The sequence below is a fragment of the Giraffa tippelskirchi genome, chromosome 10, assembly GCF_054371585.1.
Source record: "Giraffa tippelskirchi isolate mGirTip1 chromosome 10, T2T-mGirTip1v1.2.pri, whole genome shotgun sequence".
Classification (NCBI taxonomy): Eukaryota; Metazoa; Chordata; class Mammalia; order Artiodactyla; family Giraffidae; genus Giraffa; species Giraffa tippelskirchi.
In genome coordinates, this window is record NC_137284.1 from 55758863 (window position 1) to 55783080 (window position 24218).

Below are 24218 nucleotides of genomic sequence, written 5' to 3' on the forward strand. Positions count from 1 at the left end.
GTAGGTTCTGCTTATTCTTCAATTTTTTATTCAGTTTTAAAATTTTATTTTCTCTTTTACTTTTTTCTGCCGTCCTTCCTTTCTCTGCCTCCCTCCCTCCTTCCTTTCTCCCTTTCTTGCTTTTTTTCCACTTCTTCCTCCCTTTCTCCCTTCCTTTTCACTATACAAGCCTGGGGATTTTCTTAAAACTGTGTAAGTTTTATGATCTGAAAGTATGACAGTACTCTTTATTACAGTGTCTTACACTGCAACATTATATGCTTAATTTTTTAATAATGATATTAATAGCTTTTTGTGTAAGTCTTTTAAAAAATATTTATTTTTATTCATCTATTTGGCTGCACTGGGTCCTAGCAGCATGTGGGATCTAGTTCCCTCACCAGGCATCAAACTCAGGTCCCCTGCACTGGGAGCAGAGAGTCTTAGCTATTGGACCACCAGGGAAGTCAATGTGTAAGTTTTTTAAATAGCTACTCTAAATTTTAAATTACATGATGTTAAATCTTACATGCATGGCTAACGAATGTTTGGGGAAAACTTTTAAAACGCTATTATGACCATAAAGTAGAAAAACTGCTTCAACATGTAATTGTAGACTCAGCCTACATTGTATCAGGTAGAGTGTTTATTTGACTTTCCACTGATAGTTTTTCCCAGCCTGGCAAAGCAGACTTTCAAGTATCGAAAGAGACTTGAAACTGGATGGAGTGTCTGGGAGGGTCTTGAAGTCTTCACTTCCACGTGTTTTTGAATCTGTGGATTGTGTTTTCTCAGCCTCTGCATACTCTCATGTGAGATGTCTATAAAGCGTGATGTTTAGAATGTATCCGCGTATTCTATTTTTGGGACTATCCCTTTTAGCCTGTTCTGCCTCCAAAACATTGTTAGAGCTGAGTTCTGATCAGCTGAAATATTAACTATGCAAATAGCTTCCTATAAAAAAAATAACAGTTGAGGTCAGTCTCTAAATTGTGTTTTGATGTATTTTCTTGAGTGGGAAAGAAGAGGGCTGAGTCTCAGTTAGAGGACCAGGAATTTGGCACATTCCAGGGTTTGCCCATGGGAATGTGCCAAGTATGAAACAATTACCCATGACATATGTCTTAGTGGAAACCAAAGAAATATGTTCCTTTAGTCTGTTCCTTGCCTTAAGGCTGGGCTATGACTATAACTTACTTATCTCAGAGCATTATTTGTTCTATTTTAAAGGATTTTCAAAAACGGGGATTGCATCAGCTCTATAAAACAGTGATGGTGTGGAGGGTGGAAGTTTTTTAAATGCTCTCTGAATGAAGATTCGGGGCAGGAAAATTCCTCCTACCCCAGATCACACACCTTGAGAATACTGCTGCAATAGTTGGTGCAGGTTAGTTTTTGAGAGTGTGTCATATCCCACATGGAGAAGGCAATGGCACCCCACTCCAGTACTCTTGCCTGGAAAATCCCATGGACGGAGGAGCCTGGTAGACTACAGTCCATGGGGTCGCTAAGAGTCAGACACGACTGAGTGACTTCACTTTCACTTTTCCCTTTCATGCACTGGAGAAGGAAATGGCAACTCACTCCAGTATTCTTGCCTGGAGAATCCCAGGGACGGCGGAGCCTGGTGGGCTGCCGTCTATGGGGTCGCACCGAGTCGGACACGACTGAAGCAACTTAGCAGCAGCAGCAGCAGCAGCATATCCCACAAGTGTGTTTGATGATAGAAATGACTGAGAACCACTCTTCTAAAATATCTGTTACTTAACTATTAGAAGTGAGTTGAAGATGGATATTGGTACAGTCACATGCAGTCTGAATTTTTTTGAACAACTCTTGATTTTAGATCATGTGTCCTGAGTTTTGGTCCTGAAAATAGAGTCTTAATTCTACAATTGTGTATTTCTTAACATCACATTAATTTTCTAGGTATTTTAGCTACAAGGAAAGTGCAGACAGTGATAAAGAAATGTTTAACAAAGAAGGGACTAAGTAGATAATATCTACAACAGATTAAAAAGGAGTAAGAGTAACTTATGGTTATTTTTTCAATTTTAATGAAAAATGCATTAATTAAAAACATCATAGGTAAGAGATAAGATTGATGAAATAAAATTGCATGTTAGTCACTCAGGGCATGAATTACATCTTTTATGTTATTGATGCTCATTTATTTTAAATTCTGTTTATTTGACCTCACTGTGCAGCATGTGGGATCTTAATTTCCTGATTAGGGATGGAACCCGCGCCCCTTGCAAGGAAGTGTGGAGTCTTAACCACTGGACCGCTAGAGAAGTCCCTGATCATTTATTTTAAATCTTCTTCAGCTGTATAACTCACCTTATATTGTCTTCAGGTGAATATGATGGAGAATGTTCTGCAGTGCTTGATACTCTTCTCCTAAAAGGCAGACTATTTAACTTTATGAATGAGCATCCTTGGGTCATTAGGTATTGGGGTTCAGGTATGCAGAAGACTTGGTAACATATGGCCTGTTCCCAGATGCCCTAATTGAGCTCAGGACTCTCCCCAGGAGATTTGCATTACTTTATCTAAATGGTGTGTTACATGAACAACAAAAAAGTGCTTTGTCCCATAAAAGGAAAAGATAAATCTGTACTTTGGAAGATATGCAAGTCTACCTTTACGTTACCTTTGCTGCTTTATTAGAAGATCAAAATGTTAAAACCTGTATGGAAGACGTTAATTGGGTGACCATAGTTATGGGTGATTCACTTTTAGTATCCACAATGTTCCGTTTCTTTCCCTTATTATGATATTTTATATATATATATATATATACACACACAAGCGTGCTAAGTCACTTCAGTCGTGTCTGACTCTGTGTGACCCCATTGACTGTAGCCTGCCAGGCTCCTCTGTCCATGGGATTCTCCGGGCAAGAATACTGGATTGGGTTGCCATGCTCTCCTCCAGGGGATCTTCCCGACCCAGGAATCACCCACGTCTCTTACATCTCCTCCATTGGCATATCCATTGTGTAAATGTATATATACATTTGTGTATACACATACACACACATACACATATATATGTGGCTTCCCTGATGGCTCAGTGGGTAAAGAATCTGCCTGTAAATGCAGGAGACATAGGAGATGTGGGTTCGATCCCTGGGTTGGGAAGACCTCCTGGAGCAGAAAATGGCAACCCATTGCCATAATGACAACCCACTCCAGTATTCTTGCCTGGAAAATCCCATGGACAGAGGAGCTTGGTGGGCTACAGTCCATGGATTGCAAAGGGTTGGACACGACTAAGTCACTAACACTTTCTTTCTCTGCACACACACACACACACACACGTACACACGCATTTTTCTCTCAATTGAATATTTTTTTTTTCAGGCAACACAGCATATTGAAGTCACCCTGGACATTTTTTTTCTGGTTCACAATTTTCCCTTTCTATCACAATTATGTATTCGTCACTGAATAGTTTTAATATTTCTATGAAGAAAAGTAAGGATGCTCATTGAAGAAAATTTATGAAATACTAAAAAATAAAAATGACTATGTTAAGTGAAAGCAGACATTGTATATAAGTATGATATCAGCTTTGTAGAACATATGTGTTCTCTATACGTGGAAAAAAGGGAAAACAATGAAAGGTTAATATGGAAATTGAAGTTCATTGACATTGTGACTTGCTCAAAGCCCCTTAGCTAGAAACTCAGTTAATCTGTAAGTATAAGATTGTCTGACGCAAGTGTGTGCTTGACATTTTTCTAGGCTACTTCCTAGGAGAAATAAAAGTTAAAGTTGCTCAGTTGTGTCCCACTCTTTGCTACCCCATGGACTATACAGTCCGTGGAATTCTCCAGGCCAGAATACTGGAGTGGGTAACCGTTCCCTTCTCTAGGGGATCTTCCCAACCCAGGGATCAAACCCAGGTCTCCCACATTGCAGGTGGATTCTTTACTAGCTGAGCCACAAGGGAAGCCCAAGAATACTGAAGTGGGTAGCCTATCCCTTCTCCAGCAGATCTTCCCAACCCAGGGATTGAACTGGGGTCTCCTGCATTGCAGGTGGATTCTTTACCAGCTGAGCTATGAGGGAAGCCCTCCTAGGAGAAGGGAGAAGCAGTACACGGGGACTGTGGTGTGATGTGTTGCAGATAGATGGAGAAAGGACCCCGCATTCTTAAAAAGGTGCAGTTCATGTTTCGTAGCAATTCTAATAGATGATTAATTTTCCTAATAAGGCGCAAGGAGTGAATGAGCCTAAAAGATGCCTGCATCGGAGCTATGCCATTTTCGAACCAAGTTACATGTAACCATTTTACGGAGAGGAAACTGAGGTCTGGGCAGATGAAATCAATTGTGAAGAGGATATGGTTGGTTAGTGTGAGATCCAGGAGGTTTCTTGTCTAAATAACTCTTTACGTTTTAGGTTTCAGTTTCATGGTTTTGTTAAAACTGTGCTTGGATTGCCATTTTCATCTGGATATAGATGGGGATTAGGTGGAATGGTTTGAGACGTAAGCTTGATCCTTGATCAGTGAATACAAATTCCCAGTGAGACATTAAGGCACTGCCCCAGTGAAGGGTATGGAAGGTTATCTGTTGCCTGAGGTACCCTGGGTCACCAGCCAGCCTGTCGGTAGGTTGGTTGGAGCTGGGAGACACTATGAGGGTGATGATGGTGTGTGTTTTAACTGGTGTGTTCAGAAAACAGTGTCAGAACACCTTTCAAAGGGTGTACATTGCCTTCCTCAAATAAGGTAAATAGTTAATGTTGAACAGAAAGTGTCAGATGATAAATTCATTTCTTTTCTCCAAGTTCTGGCTGTGTATACACGTGGGATTATTAGCTTGTGCATGTGAAGTGACTCTAGCTGCATTTTTATTTCATACTGTGACAACTGGAATGTTTGTGAAGGCTAAAAATAAAGAGGAAACAGGCAGATCTTTTCAATAGATCTTAGTGAGAAAAAAAAAGGCTTGTAGGTGGGCCTGGGGATTCTGAATGCTTCATATTCCTTTTTATTAGTAAGATGGGGGCTGAGAAAAGAGACCATTTCTGCCTCCTTCCCTCCTCCCTTTCTTCCTGCCTTTCTCCCTTTTCTCCTTCCCTCCCTTCCTCTTTCCTTCTTTCCTCCCTTCTTCCTATGCTTCCAGTATCATTGGGTTTCCTTTTTTTCCTGAAACTACTTGATCTTGGTGGGGACCCTCAGCTCCTTCTTCTCTGAAGCAAGTGATCTAACTGGCAACCACTGGGCTTTCTTTGCCCTGAGCTCTTTCCCAGTCCAGGGTCTCATCCATTTAGTAACCTTTGTGGCTGCTTGTGCATCCTTCCACTGTGACAGACATGATTCTTTTCTGGTGCGTGACTGGTGCAGGGAAGGGTAGAAAAGGGTTAAGTTGCAGGCAGGTGAGACAGATGCCCTATAATGACTGACCCCTCTTCTGCAACTGATCAACAGAATTATACCCCCTAAAAAAAAGACCTGAACTTCCTTATGCTCCCTGCTGTGTTTCATGGACTGGTTGTGGCATGTGTATTATTTGATTTATTTTGTCTTTCTGCTTTTTCCACTGATCAAATTGGGAAGTTTTGAGTACCCAGATGTAAGGAGTGACTTTTATTGTCTTAATTTATTTTTTTTATATTTAATTTAATTTAATTGGCTGCACCAGGTCTCAGTTGCTGCATGTGAGATCCAGTTCCCTGATCAGGAATCGAACCCGAGACCCTGCCTTGGGAGCTTGGAGGTCTTAGCCACCGGACCACCAGGGGAGTCCCGAGAGTGACTTCTAGATTTTTCTCTGGTACTTGTCAGTGGGCTCAGAAGTAGAAGAATGTGTGCCTTCATAGTATTTTTGTTTCTTTTTTGATGAGAAGGAGCAGGGAAGTGAAAAATCGCAAGAGAGCAGTATCAGTTTTCCGGTCACCAAGCTCATTAAGTTAATATTTACTTTTAAAATGAATGTATTTGCCAGCCCTTCCTGCTGTTTGTTTGGGGACCATTTAGCTCATATGTGAGAGCCTCTAACTGGTTTCCACTTCCATTGGGCCTTTCACGTCTGAGGCCAGTGACTAGTACGATGGGCTGATTCCTGTTGTAACACCTGTTTTTTATTTTAAAGCTTCAAATTACATTTATCTTGAGACGAAAGGAAGGGAAAGAAATGAAACTTCGTCAGTTTTCGTGTTTCTCTGTGTCTGCTGCTCAGTCTTGTTAAACTCATTTCTAATGTTAATAACTCAATTCACACATATTTAGGGGCTTAAGAAAACTGGAAAATTGATTAAAATACAGCCTCAAAACTCAAAGATGTTTTGAGTTTGAAGACTTTTGATATTTTTACCAGTAATTCTAATACTGTTATATTTTTACATTGCAAAATAACACCTGGTCATTAATGAAAATGTAAAAATATACAGATGATATAAAAAAGGGAAGTTTAAAATATTAAGTTTTATATTTAGTAAAAAGTTTTCTTTCAATACTATTAAAATATTCTTTTCAAAAAGTTTATATTTTTTTAAATCCAGAAACATAGGATATTCTAATATCGTTTAAGCCTTTTGTAAAAAATAAAAATCTCTTCATAATGTATTGTAGTTTAAAAATTTTTTATGACCTGCTTTTTTATTTGTCAATGATGCTGTTTTGAGACTTCTTTTAAAAAATAATTGTTAATTAAGAATGAGGATGAATTTTTATCGTTTCTTCTTGTTTCTGTAGATTTTTACATGTTTATTTTGTGTTTTGTTGTTTTACTCAACTCGGTTAGTTCCACTGTTTTTCAGAGGTTTCCTTTGGGTTTTCTTGGTATATAATCATGTCATCTGCAAATGATTTTTTTATCTCTTCCTTTCCAGTATTGCATGAAATGATATTATCATTTTTTTTTCTCTTGATGTTTGTAACTCTCTAAATGAAGGCTGTCATTTTTCTTCAGGTCTCAGATGAGTGTTTTTTCAAAATAAAGAAATCTAGTGAGCATAAGATATTATTTCTACTTCTAGATATTTAATAATCAAAGGGTCCTCAGATATATGTTATAGTAAGTTTTGTTGGTGACTTTTTTTAGCCTTCTGTGTTAGAGAACTGCCAGTTATGTTTGATTATTTGAAGGTTGAATTGAGGAATCATCAAACTTTTGGAAAAGAGAGAGATGCCTTTTTCTTCAGTATCTTCTTGATATTCCATTGGTCTTAAGAGTCTGTATGTGAAATGTTTCTGTGATGAAAGCCACAAGTGTGCCCTGGGTCACCGTTAGCCCAGGGTATTTTTAATCTAGTCAGAAACCTGAAAAATGTGTATGAACTTTCTGTGGCACATCTACCACCATTTGTGAGATCACCAATTCAGGGATGATTCTCAGGAACTTTTGATTCAATGGTTGATGGGTTGGGTATTTTTTCTTTTTATGAGATTAAAAAAGTTTTTTCAAGCGGTTGGTGCTGGCTCTCCTGGCTGTCCGTGAGCCCTGCACCACCGTGTGGCTTCTGCTCTCCATCCCCAGCTCCCTGTGAAGCAGAGTGGAGAGTGGAAAACACAGGGACAAGAGCTTTGGGATCTCACTTCTCCCGTAGTCCAGTGGAGTTCTCCACCGCAACGCCCCAGTCTTTGTGCACCTCCTTTTCCTCTCTGTACAGCGAGGATAGTGTACCTCCCAATGTTATTATTAATTTTTTTTTTAAAGCGCAAAGTCAAAGTGTTAGTCGCTTAGTTGTGTCCGCCCCTTTGCGATCCCACGGACTGTAGCCCGCCAGGCTCCTCTGTCCATGGGGATTCTCCAGGCACGAATACTGAAGTGGGTAGCCATTCTCTTCTCCAGGGCATCTTCCCGACCCAGAGATTGGTCCTGGGTCTCTTGCACTGCAGGCCGATTCTTTACTGTCTGGGCCATCAGGGAAGCCTTAAAGGGGACTCTAGGGCTGCATGGGCTGGGAATTGAACCGGGGCCTCCCGTCTGGCAGGCAAGAACCCTACCACTGAACCGCCCCTGCACTGTTATGTTTGTCAAGTTTTATGCATTTAGTTTATTTTGACCATTCTGGATCTTCATTGCTGCAGGGGCGCTCTCTGGCTGAGGTGAGCAGGGCCTTTTCTCTTGCTGCGGTGTGTAGTCTCTTCCTGTTGTGCAGCATGCGCTCCAGGGCTGGTGGGCTCTGCAGCTGTGGGGCACAGGCCTCGTTGCCCGGCAGCATGCGGGATCTTCCTGGACCGCGGACTAAGCTCATGTCCCCTGTACCGGCAGATGGGCCCCCAACCACTGGACCGCCAGGGAAGTTCCTGGCAATGTTAGCAATGTTATTATGATTAATCAGAGAATACCTGTCCATCCTTCATCACACTGGGCACATGGCGGGCACTCTGCTTACAGGGCTCTGTTGTGCCTCTCACAGCATCCCTCATGCTCAGTGACACCCGGGTCATCCTTGTCTCAGTGTGAGCTCTCCTGTCTATGGCGGGGGAGGGCGCTCTCACAAGCTGGGGGTCACATGATGGCTGCCTTTAGTGTGACATACCAGTGATAGAATTTAAGAAACCTCCCTATTTTAAAGATAAGGACTCTCTGAAGTCCAAGCGGAGTCTTCCTTCTGCCACTGCCCCCTTCTCCTCCATCTCAGTGGCCCTTGCCATGGCCCTGTGTTGACTGGATCTGGCAGAAGGGAGTGTCTACTGGTGGGGTTTGTCAGCTCTGTGGGTTTTGGTGGGTGGAATTTTGTATCCTAGGAGACGGTCATGGACTCTGCGTTGGTAAGAATTCTTCCTTTTTTGATAAAACTTTTTATTTTGTACTGGGATGTAGCCAGTTAACAATGTTGTGATAGTTTTGGGTGAACATCAGAGGGATTCAGCAATATTTATACATGTATCCATTCTCCCCCAAACTCCCCTCCCATCCAATCTGCCACATAACATTGAGCAGAGTTCGCTGTGCTGTACAGTCGGTCCTTGTTGGTTTGCATTTTAAATATAGCAGTGTGTACGTATCCATCCCTAACTCCCTAACTAACCCTTCCCTCCACCCCCCCCCCCCCCCCGGCAACTCTAAGTCCCTTCTCTAAGTCTGTGAGTCTCTTTCTGTTTAGATTCCACATATAATAGATGCCATGGAATATTTCTCCTTTTCTGTCTTACTTATTTCAGTCAGTATGACAATCTCTATGTCCATCCATGTTGCTGCAGATGGCACTATTTCCTTCTTTTTTATGGCTAAGTAATATTCCTTTACAAACATGTACCACATCTTCTTTCTCTACTCCTCTGTCAAAGGACATTTGGGTTGCTTCCGTGTCTTGGCTATTGTGGTGAGCATTCTTAACCAATGTTTTAGTAGGAAACAGTGGTCACATACATCACATCTACAGTGCTGACAATTTCCAGAAAGATCTCCAGGGTTTACCTTAGCTATAGAGGGAGGAAAATCTTCCCATCCTTTCCCACTTCTGGGTCAGTGCTTCCCCTGTAGTTCCTCTGGATGATGTCTGTGTGGTTCTCTTCCTTGGTTACCAATATTTTTCCTGGAACTTATTCATGATCGGGTGCAGCCCTTTGTCTCTTTCTATGTGTCCTGTGCCCATGTGTTGAGGAATTAGTTTTTTTTTTTATTTCCCCCATCAGGATGTTATCCCCTCATAGGTGCTTCTTATCAGAATCTTGGGCAGATACTCACATCCTTAAAATCATCTTTTATTTCCCCAACATGAGTGTTCGGCTCCTGGGGGCAGAAATCATTTCTCACTTTCTCTAAACCTCCTTTGTTCAACATTGTGCTTTGTACCTAGTATGTGCTGAGTAAGTGGTACTTGAAAGAATAAGTAGAAGACACATTTGGGGTCTTTTTGGTGAGTTTGTTTCCATAATTCATACCATATCTTTTTCTTTCTCTCTGTCTTTTTTTGGACTTCACCAATCATTTATGGATGGTGAGACTTGAGAAAAACCTAATAAACTGTTAAATGATTGTTCTTTCTGCACAGTTTTTAGTCTTCCCAATAATATTGGCATTGCTGCTGGCATTTAGTATTTCTACTTTTGCACATGGGGAAACGGAAGTTTAGAGAAGTTAAGCAACCAGCTCAGGATCCCAGGGCTGGTGAAGTGGCAGAACTGGGGGTGACCTCCACAGCCTCCTTTCAGACAGCTGAAGAAGCTGCTGGAGGGACTTGCAGGATTTGGCCTTTTAAAAGGAACACTGTAAGTTCCTTGCATTTAAATGATGATTGAGTAACATTCACTGTTGAATTGTGTGAATTTTAAAGTTGCAAATGAATGCTAAGAGTATATTAGAGTAGCCCTTGGCTGTGGGACTAATTGAGGAACAAAATGAAACTGCGGCAAACGCATTGATTTTCCTGCTTAGAGTAGGTGCTTCCTCCCAGTCCCATCCATCCTGTGGCATTTGCCCAAAGGTTCCTTTCTTCTCTAATTAAACAGTACAGGCCAGATGTTACATGTTGTCAATAATTTAGTACCCATGTCTTTTTGCCCCTATGGTTAGTTTGGAGACAGCAAGTTAGAAAATCTGTGCACATTTTTTAAAAATATAGAATGACTGTCCATTTGCGTGGTAGTGTTTTTGCTTACCTAGATCTTGTGGGAATTTTGTCCTTGTGTTGAAACTGTCCTCTAGAAAGGCTGTCCAATGTGGTGTCTTTTCCCAGAAGTCTCTGGCTTCTCATGGGGGAAACAAAATCTATGATTCTTTCGGTTTTTATTTTTTAAGACTTTTTTTTTTTTGATGTGAACCGTTTTTAAAGTCTTTGTTGAATTTGTTACCATACTGCTTCTGTTTTATGTTTTGGTTTTTTTGGCTGCCAGGCATGTGGGATCTTACCTCCCTCACTTACCTCCCTCCCCCCCCGAATTAGAAGGCAAAGTCTTGCATCTTTGGTTTTTCCTCTTATTCTCAAGATACATACAAATTAAACATTCCAGATTGCACATCAGTGTGCTGGGTTTTTCCTCTGGGGTTGTTCCTTCTCTAAGTGGGGAGTCGGGGATGTGAGGGGTGTGGCAGTACTTAACTAACTTTGGTAGTAATTAGGAGACTGCCGCATTCTTTGCCCAAACATCCTGAGCAAAGATGACCCCAAATGTGTTTTTACTGAGAGCTCTTCCTGTCATTCTGGGTAATTTTATACTGTTTGTTTATTTACCTTTTTGTAAGGAAATTCCTTCTTTACTGTCCTATCTTATCTTAGATCAAAGTTTCCACCCAGGGACCCTTACTTAAATAGTATTGTCTAAGGCTGTCCCTGTTTTCTTTCCTTCTTTCTTCTTTTTTCTTTTTCTTTTAAAAGCTTTCTGAGTTTTCACTCCATGTTCACTCTCTGGTATCCCTTCATTCTATTTATGACTGTTGTGTAATGAATATTCATAGTTTCCATCATTAATGTAGTAGCATGTCATTTGTCAGTGCACTGGCTTCCTTGTACTGTAATTGTTTAAAATTCTATTTCTTTTATTTATTTTAAAAATTTTGGCCTCTGTCTTAAAAAAAATTTTTTTTTTCCTACAGTTTGTAATCATGTGAGTTTTCTGTCTCTAGCTGAGGCATGTGTGCAGGCCCAAAACTACACCGTGCAAGATGTCAAATGGCTTAAAAGGATTTCTGTTGTGGCCTGAAAGAGCGGCTCTGTGTCTTCTGATGGGATAGCCTGACCACATGAATATCAATAATTAGGCATCCTTTATTTTAAGAGAGGGGCAGCTGTTACTGGAGTTGAATTAGAAGATATTGAGCTATTTTGCTCCTTTTTTTAAGGGCTCTTCCCTATATATGCATCTTCTTGGCACGTTTGGTAACAGACTTTGCTACTGTTGTGTCGATAATGTGATACACGGAGGGAAAATAAAAACATCTGAAAAGGATTATCTGAAGTGTTCTGAACATTCGATTTTAAGGTATTGGTTTGTTTTCCTAAGTTTTTTTTTTTGTTGTTGGTTGATTTAAAAAAACGTAAAGTATCTAAGCATTGTACATGTCATTCATTTTTAAGTAATTTTAAGGTAAAATCCTTCATCTCGCAGTTGATCAAAGGGTCTAGCAATGAAAGCTCCCCTCGAGCATCCTTAGACATCTCTTGGAGATTTGATTAGGATGGCACTTGCTGGGGTGATTTGCCTTCCGGAGTTTGCAAGCCTTTTATTTAAACCTGTGCTTATTATCTCTTGCTGTTGTTTAAAAACACAGCTCGTGACCTGAGAATGTGCTGGTGAATTCACCTGGAGGCTGAGTTACTGGGTTTTTGAGATGAGAGGGACAGACTGCTGTCTCCCTCTTTGTCCTCATCCGAGGTCCTGAAACCCTTTCTCATGCTGGCTCATATCAGGCAAGAGCATCACTGTGTTTTCAGAACAGATTTTACAGGGCTTCAGGGTTTACAAAACAATTTCACATGTTACTTCAGTCAGTTCTTGCAACAACCCTGTGAAGCAGTGGATAAATATTTTCATCCCTATTTCGTGGAGGGGGAAACTGCATTCCAAGAAGGGGAGAGCTGGGCTCCAGGCCACAGTTTTCTATTCTCACAGTGGAGCTGGGTCTGCAACCAGGGTTTCCTCTCCTCCTGCCTTGACCCCATTATTCTGCTTCACCCACCAAAGTCAGGATTTAAGGATATTGCATTCAGGATCAAATCAGGCAAGCTCTAATAACGTGGTCTCCAAAGTGGTATTTAATTTCCTCAATCTTATAATTTTAATGAGAATTAACGTGACTCACCCACTAATTTGTCCATTTGGACAAGATGCATTTGATTTTCTATACTCCATGACAGATTTATAGACCTGAATACTTACTTTTACATAACTGTGAAGAGGGCTTCCCCGGTGGCTCAGTGATAAAGAATACACCTGCAGTGCAGGAAGATGGAGATGTCGGATTGATCCCTAGGTCAGGAAGATCCCCTGGAGGAGGGCATGGCAACCCACTCCAGTATTCTTGCCTGTAAAGTCCCATGGACAGAGGCGCCTGGTGGGCTGCAGTCCACGGGGTCACAAAGAGTCGGACAGGACTGAAGTGATTGAGCAGCAGCAGCGGCAGAGCATCAATCCTAGTTTGTATTCTTCAGATGCCTCAAGGGCCAGCAGCTCAAACTGTAGTAGGAGTCTTGGCAGTTTAGCTAAGGGAACAGAAGGGAGAAGTGGCTAGCCACTCTTCCCTGGGGGATAGGGAGAACATACTGTGACAGCATTACAAACGGGGCCAAAGGTTTGGTGAAAGCAGGAAGCTGCTTATGAGAAGAATTCAGCATTTGGTATGGATTTGAGTCCTTGCTGCCTACAGGCTCTTTGTTAGGATGAACAGTCAGTCTCTTAATCCCTCTGAGCCTGTCTCCTCGTCTCAGGATGAAGGCTGTGAGGCAGTGCCATGTGTTAGGGGAGAATTCAGGGTGCTGATGCTGTGATGTCTGATGTCATAAACCTGCAGTCACGTCCAGGCTCCAACACCTCTTGGTTGTGTGATACTTAATCTCTCCACGTATCCTGAACAGGGGGATACTGATAGTACCTACCTCATAGGGTTGTGAAGATCCCCTGAGAAGGAAATGGCAACCCACTCCAGGATTCTTCCCTGGAGGAGGAAATGCCAACCCACTCTAGGATTCTTGCCTGGAGGAGGAAATGACAACCCACTCCAGGATTCTTGCCCGGAGGAGGAATTGGCAACCCACTCCAGGATTCTTCCCTGGAGGAGGAAATGGCAACCCATTCCTGTATTCTTGCCTGGACAGAGGAGCCTGGCAGGCTGCAGTCCATGGGGTCGCAAAGAGTTGGACATGACTGACATAACTGAACATAACCTGAGGTTGTTAAGATCACATGAATTTTAATACATGAATGACTTACAGTAAATTTCTTATGAAAAGTTAGTCATTCTTAAGTGTGACAAGGTAGGGAAGTACCTGGTGCTTCTATTAAGCGCTCAGTATGTTGGTTTCTTTTTCTCCCATATAGATTTGTTGAGGTTCAGCCTAATGAAAGGAATTTAAAAACCTTTAGAGTATATTTTCATATAAACACTAGCCTCCCTTTATGTAGTTATTGGCCTCTTCTTACACATTGGACACTTATGTTTTAAATGTGATATTTTTGTATTATTAAACTCTTAAAATATTGTTTTATACCATGTCTATGAAATTCATGATAAGCCTTTTGAAGAGAGAAGGCTTTGTGATAAAAGCCAGCTGCCCAGACATTTCCACCCTCCTCGCCCATCCCCCAGCCGACTGCAGAAGCAGAGCCTTGGCAGAGATCCAGGCTTCCTAAGTGATGGGATTGTTCCCAGGCGGGAATGAAAGGAATCTGCCCAGATTGGATATGGCTTCAGCTCCTCTGCTAGTTTCAGATTGGTAGCCCCATTCCCAAACTGACCAACCCAGCACCATTTTCCCATTATTGGGGATGCTGTTTTCACACTGGTGTGTAAGGTCTTATTAAAAAAAATTTTTTTTGAATCTACTTTTTAATCTCATGGAAGTTTTTCTAGTTTTCATTTGTGCTGCGCAAGAATTGTGAATTCATTTTCATTTATAGTTTCATCTCTGCAAATCAGTATGGTCAGCCTCTGGTGCTCTCCATGCCTGACACCTTTCTTGATCAGATCCAGGTGTTGAACTTGCGGTTTTCACCTTTCCCATTTTAGGGGTGGAAAGGTTTGGTGATTTGAGTGGCTCAGGCCAGGAAATTATTGGCTATTGTCAGTGGAATTTGTTTATCTTTTCTACGCCTCTGCATTCCTGGACTCTGAGAGAACTCATCATTGCTGGGGGATTGCCTTTCAGTTAGTGTCAGCTCCTCCCCTTGCTCTATTTTTATTAAACACTTGATGTTTCTCACTTCTTTGGATGTAAATTCAGGGACAACCCCCCCGCCCCTCGCCCTTCCCCCTCATTTCAGAAAGGACTCACTTGCTCAGCAGTTGTTAAAAAGATCTGCTGAACACTTGCCGTCCCCTTTTAAGTTGGGCTACCTCCTAAACACGGTTTCTGCAGTTTATCTCTAGGACTTATCCATCTCCATACTTACTTTAAACACAAGGTTGATGCATGTAAAAGTCTAATGAACTTCTTGACCTGTACTATCCAGTGGATCTATAATGCAAGTCACATGAAAACTTACTAGAAAATGAGAAGTTTTCTAGTAGTCACATTAACATATAAAAAGAATAGGTGACTAATTTTATATACTATTTAACCCAGCATATCAAAGTATTATGATTTGGACTTTATTGAGGCCCCTCTCCATTGATACTTTCGAAGTGTGGTGCTGGAGAAGACTCTTGAGAGTCCCTTGGACTGCAAGGAGATCAAATCAGTCAATTCTAAAGGAAATTAACCCTGAATATTCATCGGAAGGACTGATGCTAAAACTGGAGCTCCAGTACTTTGGCTACCTGATGTGAAGAGCCAACTCACTGGGAAAGACCGTGATGCTGGAAAAGATTGAAGGCAGGAGGAGAAGGGGGGGACAGAGGATGAGATGGTTGGATGGCATCACCGACTCAATGGACATGAGTTTGAGCAACTCTGGGAGGTGGTGAAGGACAGGGAAGCCTGGTGTGCTGCAGTCTGTGTGGTTGCAGAGTGGATATGACTTGGCAACTGAACAACAAATGGTGAGGCTTAGCTGTCTGAATAAGACTCAGAATTTAGCACGGTCTCTGGATGCTCTGTCTTGCATGGAAGCTGGGGAACTCCGTTTCATGCTACTGAAGTCTACTGCAAAGCTTTGAATGTCATTTGTGATTGACACCTGCTTCCCATATGTTTCAAGGTTATCAGGTTTAAAAGGTAAAAGAAGATTGATCCTTACTACGCCAGCTCATGTGCTTTATGTTTCATCTTGTGCTCTCGTTTTCCCAGGACCCCTCTATTACTGTCTTAGATAAAAATGGTTCATGAGTATTAAATTTCATTTTTGAGTCACCAGTGTAAATGGTTATGGCTGAATTTCAGCCATTGGAGGGTCAGTATCTATTCTAGGACAGTGTTTCTCAAATTATAATGTGGATGTGACTCACCTGGGGGTCTTGTTAACAGATTTAGGTGGAGTAGGTTTGAGACTGGGCCTGAGATTTTGCCTTTCTCAGAAACTCTCTAGTGATGCCAATGTTACTGGTCCAGAGGCCACACTTGGAGCAGCAAGGATTTTGTGCTGTGGTCACAAACTGCCAATCTTTAAGTTTTTCCTAGCCTGCAACAAAAAGAGAAAAATAATAATACAGTGAGTGAGGTTTTCCACTACACTAAATGTGTTGTTTTAGCGACTCTTTTAAAATTCAGAAATAATTTCTTTCCTGTCTTCTTGTTACCATGGTGATTGATGGTAAATGGTAGTTCTTATTTTTTTTTAAAAAATGATCTTTCATGGCAAAATAAAAAAATTGACAAGCCTATTTATGTCTCCAAGTTAATAAAAGAAAATATTTTCACTAATCTGCAAACTTCTAAAGTCCGATGCCACTCCACCATCTAAATTATTAGATTAATTTTCTTTCATGGCACAGAGTGTTTTATATTGACATAATTACTTGGGTGTTGTTTAACATCACTTTCTCCACTGTGCTCTAGGTTCTATTTTTTTTCAAGTTTTTTTTTTTTTTAAAGATATTTGCTATAGTTATTATCCTGTTTTAAAAAATATCTATTTATTTAGTTAGGTTTGGCCATAGTGAGTCTTTGTTGCTGCCCCTGAGCTTTCTGTAGTTGCAGAGAGCAGGGACTCCTCTTTGTGGTGTGAACTTCTTACTGCCTTGGTTTCTCTGGTTGTGAAGCACAGGGTGAAAGGTGTGCAGGCTTCAGTAGTAGCAGCACATGGGCTCAGTAGTTGTGGCTCAGGGACTTAGTTACCCCAGGGCCTGTGGGATCTTTCTGGACCAGGGATCGAAGCCATGTCCCCTGCTTTGGCAAGTGGATTCTTAACCACTGGAACACCAGGGAAGTCCCTACACTTTGTTTTTTTTCACCACTTTGCTCTAGTGTCTTGCGCTGGCTCTGGTGCCTGTTAGTCCCCAGGCAGTACTTTTCCATAGAGCTTTATTCAGTGGGTCTCAGTGGGAAGGGGACAGCTTCCTCCAGGAGTGTTTTGGAAATTGGTGGGAACTGACTTTGGTAGTCCAGGAGCATGGAGTGTGTGACTGGTGTTTGGTGGGTAGGGTAACCAGAGGTGGTACGCATTTTGTAGTTTACATAACAATAATAACCAAACAAGTGAAAGCTTAACCTGTGCGTTCTGCAAAATCTTAGATTATCCTCATTGGGGGTTTGGTTGGTGAAATACCTGTCTGTAATTACCAAAAGCCTAACCCCAGTGGACATATAAAGACAAAATTTGGGGGACCTAGTATTAATATATTTCAAAATTTTCAGCAAATGTGACTGTTGAATACTTAGAAAGCTGTACTTTGATTTCCATCCATAGTTTTCATTCCAGTCCCAAAGAAAGACAATGCCACAGAATGCTCAAACTACCGTACAGTTGGCACTCATCTCACACGCTAGCAAAGTAATGGTCAAAATTCTCCAAGCCAGGCTTCCACAGTACTCGAACCATGAACTTCCAGATGTTCAAGCTGGGTTTAGAAAAGGCAGAGGAACAGAGATCAAATTGCCAACATCCGCTGGATCATCGAAAAAGCACGAGAGTTCCAGAAAAACATCTACTTCTGCTTTATTGACTACACCAAAGCCTTTGACTGTATGAAAGTGAAAGTCGCTCAGTCGTGTCTGACTCTTTGGGACTCCATGGACTATGGAATTCTCCAGGTCAGAATACTGGAGTGGGTAGCCTTTCCTTTCTCCAGGGGATCTTCCCAACTCAGGGATCAAACCCAGGTCTCCCGTATTGTGGGCAGATTCATTACCAGCTGGGCCACAAGGGAAGGGGGATCACCACAAACTGTGGAAAATTCTTCAAGAGGTGGGAATACCAGACCACCTGACCTGCCTCCTGAGAAATCTGTATGCAGGTCAAGAAGCAGCAGTTAGAACTGGACATGGAACAAAGGACTGGTTCCAAATCAGGAAAGAAGTACATCAAGGCTATATATTCTCACCCTGCTTATTTAACTTATATGCAGAGTACATCATGCAAAATACCAGGCTGGATGAAGCATAAGCTGGAATAAAGATTGCTGGGAGAAATATCAATAACCTCAGATACGCAGATGACACCGCCCTCATGGCAGAAAGCGAAGAAGAACTAAAGAACCTCTTGATGAAAGTGAAAGAGAGTGAAAAAGTTGGCTTCAAACTCAACATTCAGAAAGCTAAGGTCATGGCATCTGGTCCCATCACTTCATGGCAAATAGATGGGGAAACAGTGGAAACAGTGACAGACTTTATTTTTTGGGCTCCAAAATCACTGCAGATGGTGACTGCAGATGAAATTAAAAGACACATACTCCTTGGAAGGAAACTTATGACCAACCTAGACAGCATATTAAAAAGCAGAGACATTATTGTGTCAACAAAGTTCCGTCTAGTCAAAGCTATAGTTTCTCCAGTAGTCATGTATGGATGTGAGAGTTGGACTATAAAGAATGCTGAGCGCAGAAGAATTGATGTTTTTGAACTGTGGTGTTGGAGAAGATTCTTGAGAGTCTGTTGGACTGCAAGGAGATCAAACCAGTCCATCCTGAAGGAAATCATTCCTGAATATTCATTGGAAGGACTGAAGCTGAAACTCCAATACTTTGGCTACCTGATGCAAAGAACTGACTAATTAGAAAGATTGAAGGCAGGAGGAGAAGTCGACAACAGAGGGTTAGATGGTTGGATGGCATCACCAACACGATGGACATGAGTTTGAGTAGGTTCTGGGAGTCGGTGATGGACAGGGAAGCCTGGCGTGCTGCAGACCATGGGGTCACAAAGAGTCAGAACATGACTGAGCGACTGAACTGACTAACTGACTTACTCTGATTTATTGGTAACTTTTCAAAGATGTGTCCACCTTTTGGCAAATCCTTTTGCCTGTGGCAGCACTGTTTGTGACATCTGAATTGTACCAATACATATTTGTGGGCAATATAATGATTATTAATACACATACACACACTTAGCCTTTATTTAAAAATATCCAACTTATGGACTTGGGGAGAGGGGACGAGAGGGTGAGATGTATGGAACGAGTAACATGGAAACTTTCATTACTGTATGTAAAATAAATAGCCAATGGGAATTTGCTGTATGGCTCAGGAAACTCAAACAGGGGCTCTGTATCAACCTAGAGGGGTGGGGTGGGGAGGAGGTGGGAGGGAGGTTCAAAAGAGAGGGGATATATGTATACCTATGGCTGATTCATGTTGAGGTTTGAAAGAAAACAACAAAATTCTGTAAAGCAATTATCTTTCAATTAAAAAAAATAAAAAGAAAAAAACCAAAACAAAAATATCCAATAAAAAGCATTGAAAATTTTCAGGTGAATGCATTTTACTTCTTTTAAGTTCAGACTCACTCATTTAAAATAGTTGCAAGCATCTTACATCATTATCATTAAATCATTTGATGTGGTCATGCCTGTTTGCATCTCGAAATATGTCTACATGTAATTTACACATATGAAAGATGGCAAAAGCGATTCCCTGTCATTTTCCTTTATACTACCATTTTCTCTCTGTGTGTGTATACACATTCTCTGTGGATTCCAAAGGTTTGGTATCTAAAGGTGACGCTGGTCCAGTAGGGTTGAGAACCTTTGTTCTTATGGAAACATCATGGAATCAAGGATTCTTGCATTCTGTCTTTGGCTTATTTTTCCAAGCTGCTCATTTAATGTCTCTGAATTCACTAGATGCTCTACATCATTGCTGGTGGCTCTGATGGTAAAGAAACCACCTGCAATACAGGAGACCTGGGTTCCATCCCTGGGTCGGGAAGGTCCCCTGGAGAAGGAAATGGCAACCCACTTCAGTATTCTTGCCTAGGAAATCCCATGGACAGAGGAGCCTGGTGGGCTACCATCCATGAGATCGCAGAGTCTGACAGGACTGAATGACTTAATACTTTCACTTCTACATCATACGAGTTGTAGTAAGTGATTTGTGACTGACTGAACATGTGGTAAAATGTCTTAGCTTACTTGGTGACTTCTTGCCTGGAGCTCTTCAGAAAGGCAGAGAGCCCACCTGAGACCCACTGTTTTGCTTCCCTTGCATTTTTATTAATAATAGGAAAGACAGACTGTGTCTAATCCCTGGAGGAAGGGATTAGGAAAATGCTGAGGTATGAAGGGTTGTGGAAAGTGCTGGCAGTCGTGGAGTTTTATGAATTAAAGTTCAAGTGTCAAGTGAGTAAAAGTAGAATGTGTTTTGGTTTTCCAGGAAGAATTGAAGATTCTTAGAGTGGGGGCCACTATTATAAGAATTTTTTGACAATTATATGTCTACTCCAGAGTGATTAACAATGGAATCTTTGAAACTCAAGGACTGGGGAGTTTGTGTGTCTTGCTCAGTGGTTGTCTTGAGTGGGTCTCAGGGTACGGGGTAGGGGGGTTGGTATACACAGCCCATACTTGGTGCCGGGAAAGGCTCCTGGGGCTGAGTTGGAGAAAGATGACTGTGGGTTCCACAGTAGAAATACTGCAGGTAGGCTTAGATCTGGCTAAAATGTTGCTCATTAATTGGAACTAGAAAGAGAGAGGAGGCTCAAGGACAGTTGACCCTGGAAAAGGGTCACTAAAGGTGAATCCACTGAAACGAAGATCAATATTTCATGATTACTGTGCATATAAACTGTGATTGGGATTTGGTCTTTTAGAAAATAAACTGATCATCATGAAAATAAAGTTCATTTTAGTTTTTATTTGCAATTAATTAGAAAAATATGTGCCAGTAATTAGGAAACAAAAAAGAAATGAATAAGGTTTTTGGGAAAAATCATTCCTGAAATTGTATAATAACATATATGTTGTTGTTCAGTTGCTCAGTCACGTCCGACTCTTTGCAACCCCATGGACTGTAGCATGCCAGGCTTCCCTGTCCTTCACCATCTCCTGGAGCTTGCTCAAACTCAGGTCCATCGAGTCGGTGATGCCATCCAACCATCTCATCCTCTGTCGCCCCCTTCTCCTCCTGCCCTCAATCTTTTCCAGCATTAGGGCCTTTTCCAATGACTTTTGCTGTCCTTTAAGTATAATCATAAGGAGGGTCTTGTTTATTTTCATTTCTCTAAGAGATTAAAAAATTTGATAATCATTATATTCTCTTTTAAAGTATCTATAAGCTTGTAGATTTTAAAATCTTTAACTGTGGATTATAAAGAGAATCCTGTGGCCCTCTTCTTTCTGTGGTCCTGTGCGTGACAAGCAGTTTTCCAAAGTCACTTTAATTAATCTCATGAAATATTGTGTATTTGACGAGATTTGTAGTTGATTTGTTTGAATTTTCATGCCACTGCAGGAAGGGCAGATGGGAGGGAATGTTTGCCTGTGGAACTGATTTTATAAGTCATCAGTTCCCCGGAGGATAGTTTTGAATTAAGACAACCTAAGTTTGGGGATAAATATTTGTATCACAAATCCCCTTATAGCTCTTAAATTCTTTGGATATTTCGTTATGCCAGTTAGATGTAGAATCAAGGGTTGAAGTGTGTGTATGATCTGTATGTCTATCATTGAGTAATATGCAAGGAGAATTAATAATAAATACTTGTTAATGGAATTATTTTGAACATCATGAATTTATATTCTTCTGTGACTTCATGTTTGCAAATTTTCTCCAAGTTGCCCAAGGTTGCCATGGTAAAATTTAGCCTAACATCTTTTTTATGTTATAAGGTAACGGTTTCATCTAATATTTGGATCATGACTGCTGAATGTTTGCTTCAAATAGAACAGTTTGTTCTTTGAAATTAATAATAATTAACCCCTCCCCCCACACACACTGAATAGCATCTGTGCAGGGATCTTTCCCTTCAATATTATGAGCAATTATGAATCATGACCAAAGAGAGACCTTGTAAATTATGAATAATCTGAAAACAATGAGGCATATTCTCCTGCTACAAAGATAACACCAGAGTTAATGGAAGCGCCATATGCCTAGAGGGGAGATGCCATCAAGACAAACATGTTGTTTGTCAAAGTGGCGTTTAGATGAGTGTAAGCAATATTAATCCAGTCATACACTTGTTAAGCTTAAGCTTGATTTTCAAAGTATAGGTTTTAGGCTAATTTGTATATCTCTGTCTGGTGTAACAAGAGATTTGAAGCCATCAAACTTTAGAGTAAAACATAGGAAATTGCATAAAATTAATCAGCATTTGGATCTCTTCTTGCATGTGTGTGTTTGTGTGTGTGCTCAGTCAGTCTTGTCAGAGCCTTTGCAACCCATGGACTGTAGCCCACCAGGCTCCTCTGTCCATGGAATTTTTCAGACAAGAATTCTGGAGCGGGTTGCCATTTCCTTCTCCAGGAGAACTTCCCAACCCAGGGATCGGATCTGCATCTTCTGCATTGGCAGACAGATTCTTTACCTCTACACCACCTGGGAAGCCCTTAATTATGAGTCAGTCAGTTCAGTTCAGTTGCTCAGTCGTGTCCGACTCTTTGCGACCCCATGAATTGCAGCACGCCAGGCCTCCCTGTCCATCACCAACTCCCAGAGTCAACCCAAACCCATGTCCATCGAGTCGTTGATGCCATCCAGCCATCTCATCCTCTGTCGTCCCCTTCTCCTCCTGCCCCCAGTCCTTCCCAGCATTAGGGTCTTTTCCAATGAGTCAACTCTTCGCATGAGGTGGCCAAAGTATTGGAGTTTCAGCTTCAACATCAGTCCTAATTATGAGTAGTTATAATAAAATACACAAATAAAAAATAATTAGAATAATTGAATTTAAAAGAAAAACATTAAAGCTTAGATTTTTGTGGTCACAGGAGATCAAAGGCATTTAATAATTTTTAAGTATGTATGAAGCTGTTACACAGAAGTACAATAGAGTATTAATAAATCAGAAGACTATCAAGCATAAATATTAGGATGAAATTCTGAGGGAGAAGAGGAATAAAATATTTCAAAGAGAAAAGAGTATGATGTAAATTTTCCTAGCCTTTGTTCATGTCTGTTTTATATGGACTATGATGGGAATGAAATTTCCATGATATTTAGGCTTCTCTGGACACATTTAAAAGAATAGTGTTAAGAAAGTGAAAAGACAGCCCACAGAATGGGAGAAAATTTTTGTATGTCGTATATCTGATAAGGGGTGAGTATATATATATATATATATATATATATATATACACTCAGAATATATAAAGAACTATTACAATTCAGTAATAAAAAGACAAATAATCATATAAGAATTGTCAAAAAGGATGTGAATAGACGTTTCTCCAAGGAAGATATACAAATGGTCAATAAACATAAAAATGATACTCAGCATCATTAGTTGTCAGAGATTTGCAAGTCAAACCACAACGAGACCACCCTATACCTACTAGGATGACTAGAATAAAAAAGACAGATAATTACAAGTGTTGTCACAGATATGTGTAATTCAGCTGCTTTTGAAAGCTGTCTGTAGTTCCTCAAATTGTTAAACATACAGTTACGATATGATCTAGTAATTCCACTCCTTAGTGTATATCCAGAAGAATGAAAAGAAGCCCATACACAGACTTCTATACCAGTGTTCATAATAGCTGGGAAATGAGAATAATCCAAATGTCCGTCAACTAATGAGTAGATAAGTGAAAAGTGCTATATCTGTGCAATGGAATGTTATTTGTGCGTAAAAAAAAAATGAAGTATCGATAGATGCTGACATGAATGTGCTTTGATAACATTATGCTGAAAGAAATAAGCCAGTCACAAAGGACTACAGAGTGTATGATTCCACTTATACAAAGTTTCCAAAATAGGCAAATCTGTGGATATGGAAAGGAGATTAATCGTTGCCTGGGACTTGGGTAGGAGGATGGTGAGAAGGTTACCACAACTAGCGAGTGTGGGGTTTCTTGTGGAGACAGTGACAGTGTTCTAAAATTCATTGTGTGAATGTTTGTTCAACTTTGTGAATATACTAAAAGCCATAGAGTTGTATGCTTTAAATGAGTAAATTGTATGGCATGTGAACTGTACCTCAATAGAGTTGCTTAACAATAATGTAACAGTTCTGTTTTAAAATGTCAGTGGTTGGAATATGCCAGAAATGACATACTTTGGATCCTTTAAATTAACTTAAGGTGAACTGTTCCAGATGTAACTTTAAACATTGAAAAAAAAGAAAAGTGCCATATTTCTGCAGTCATAA

The 24218-nt window shown here is 40.7% G+C and overlaps 1 protein-coding gene across 5 annotated transcripts in view; it reads left to right on the plus strand.

Annotated features, from left to right (window-relative positions):
- CDK14 (cyclin dependent kinase 14) overlaps positions 1-24218 on the plus strand; it is a 642291-nt gene that overhangs the window by 18587 nt on the left and 599486 nt on the right. The window lies entirely within an intron of this gene.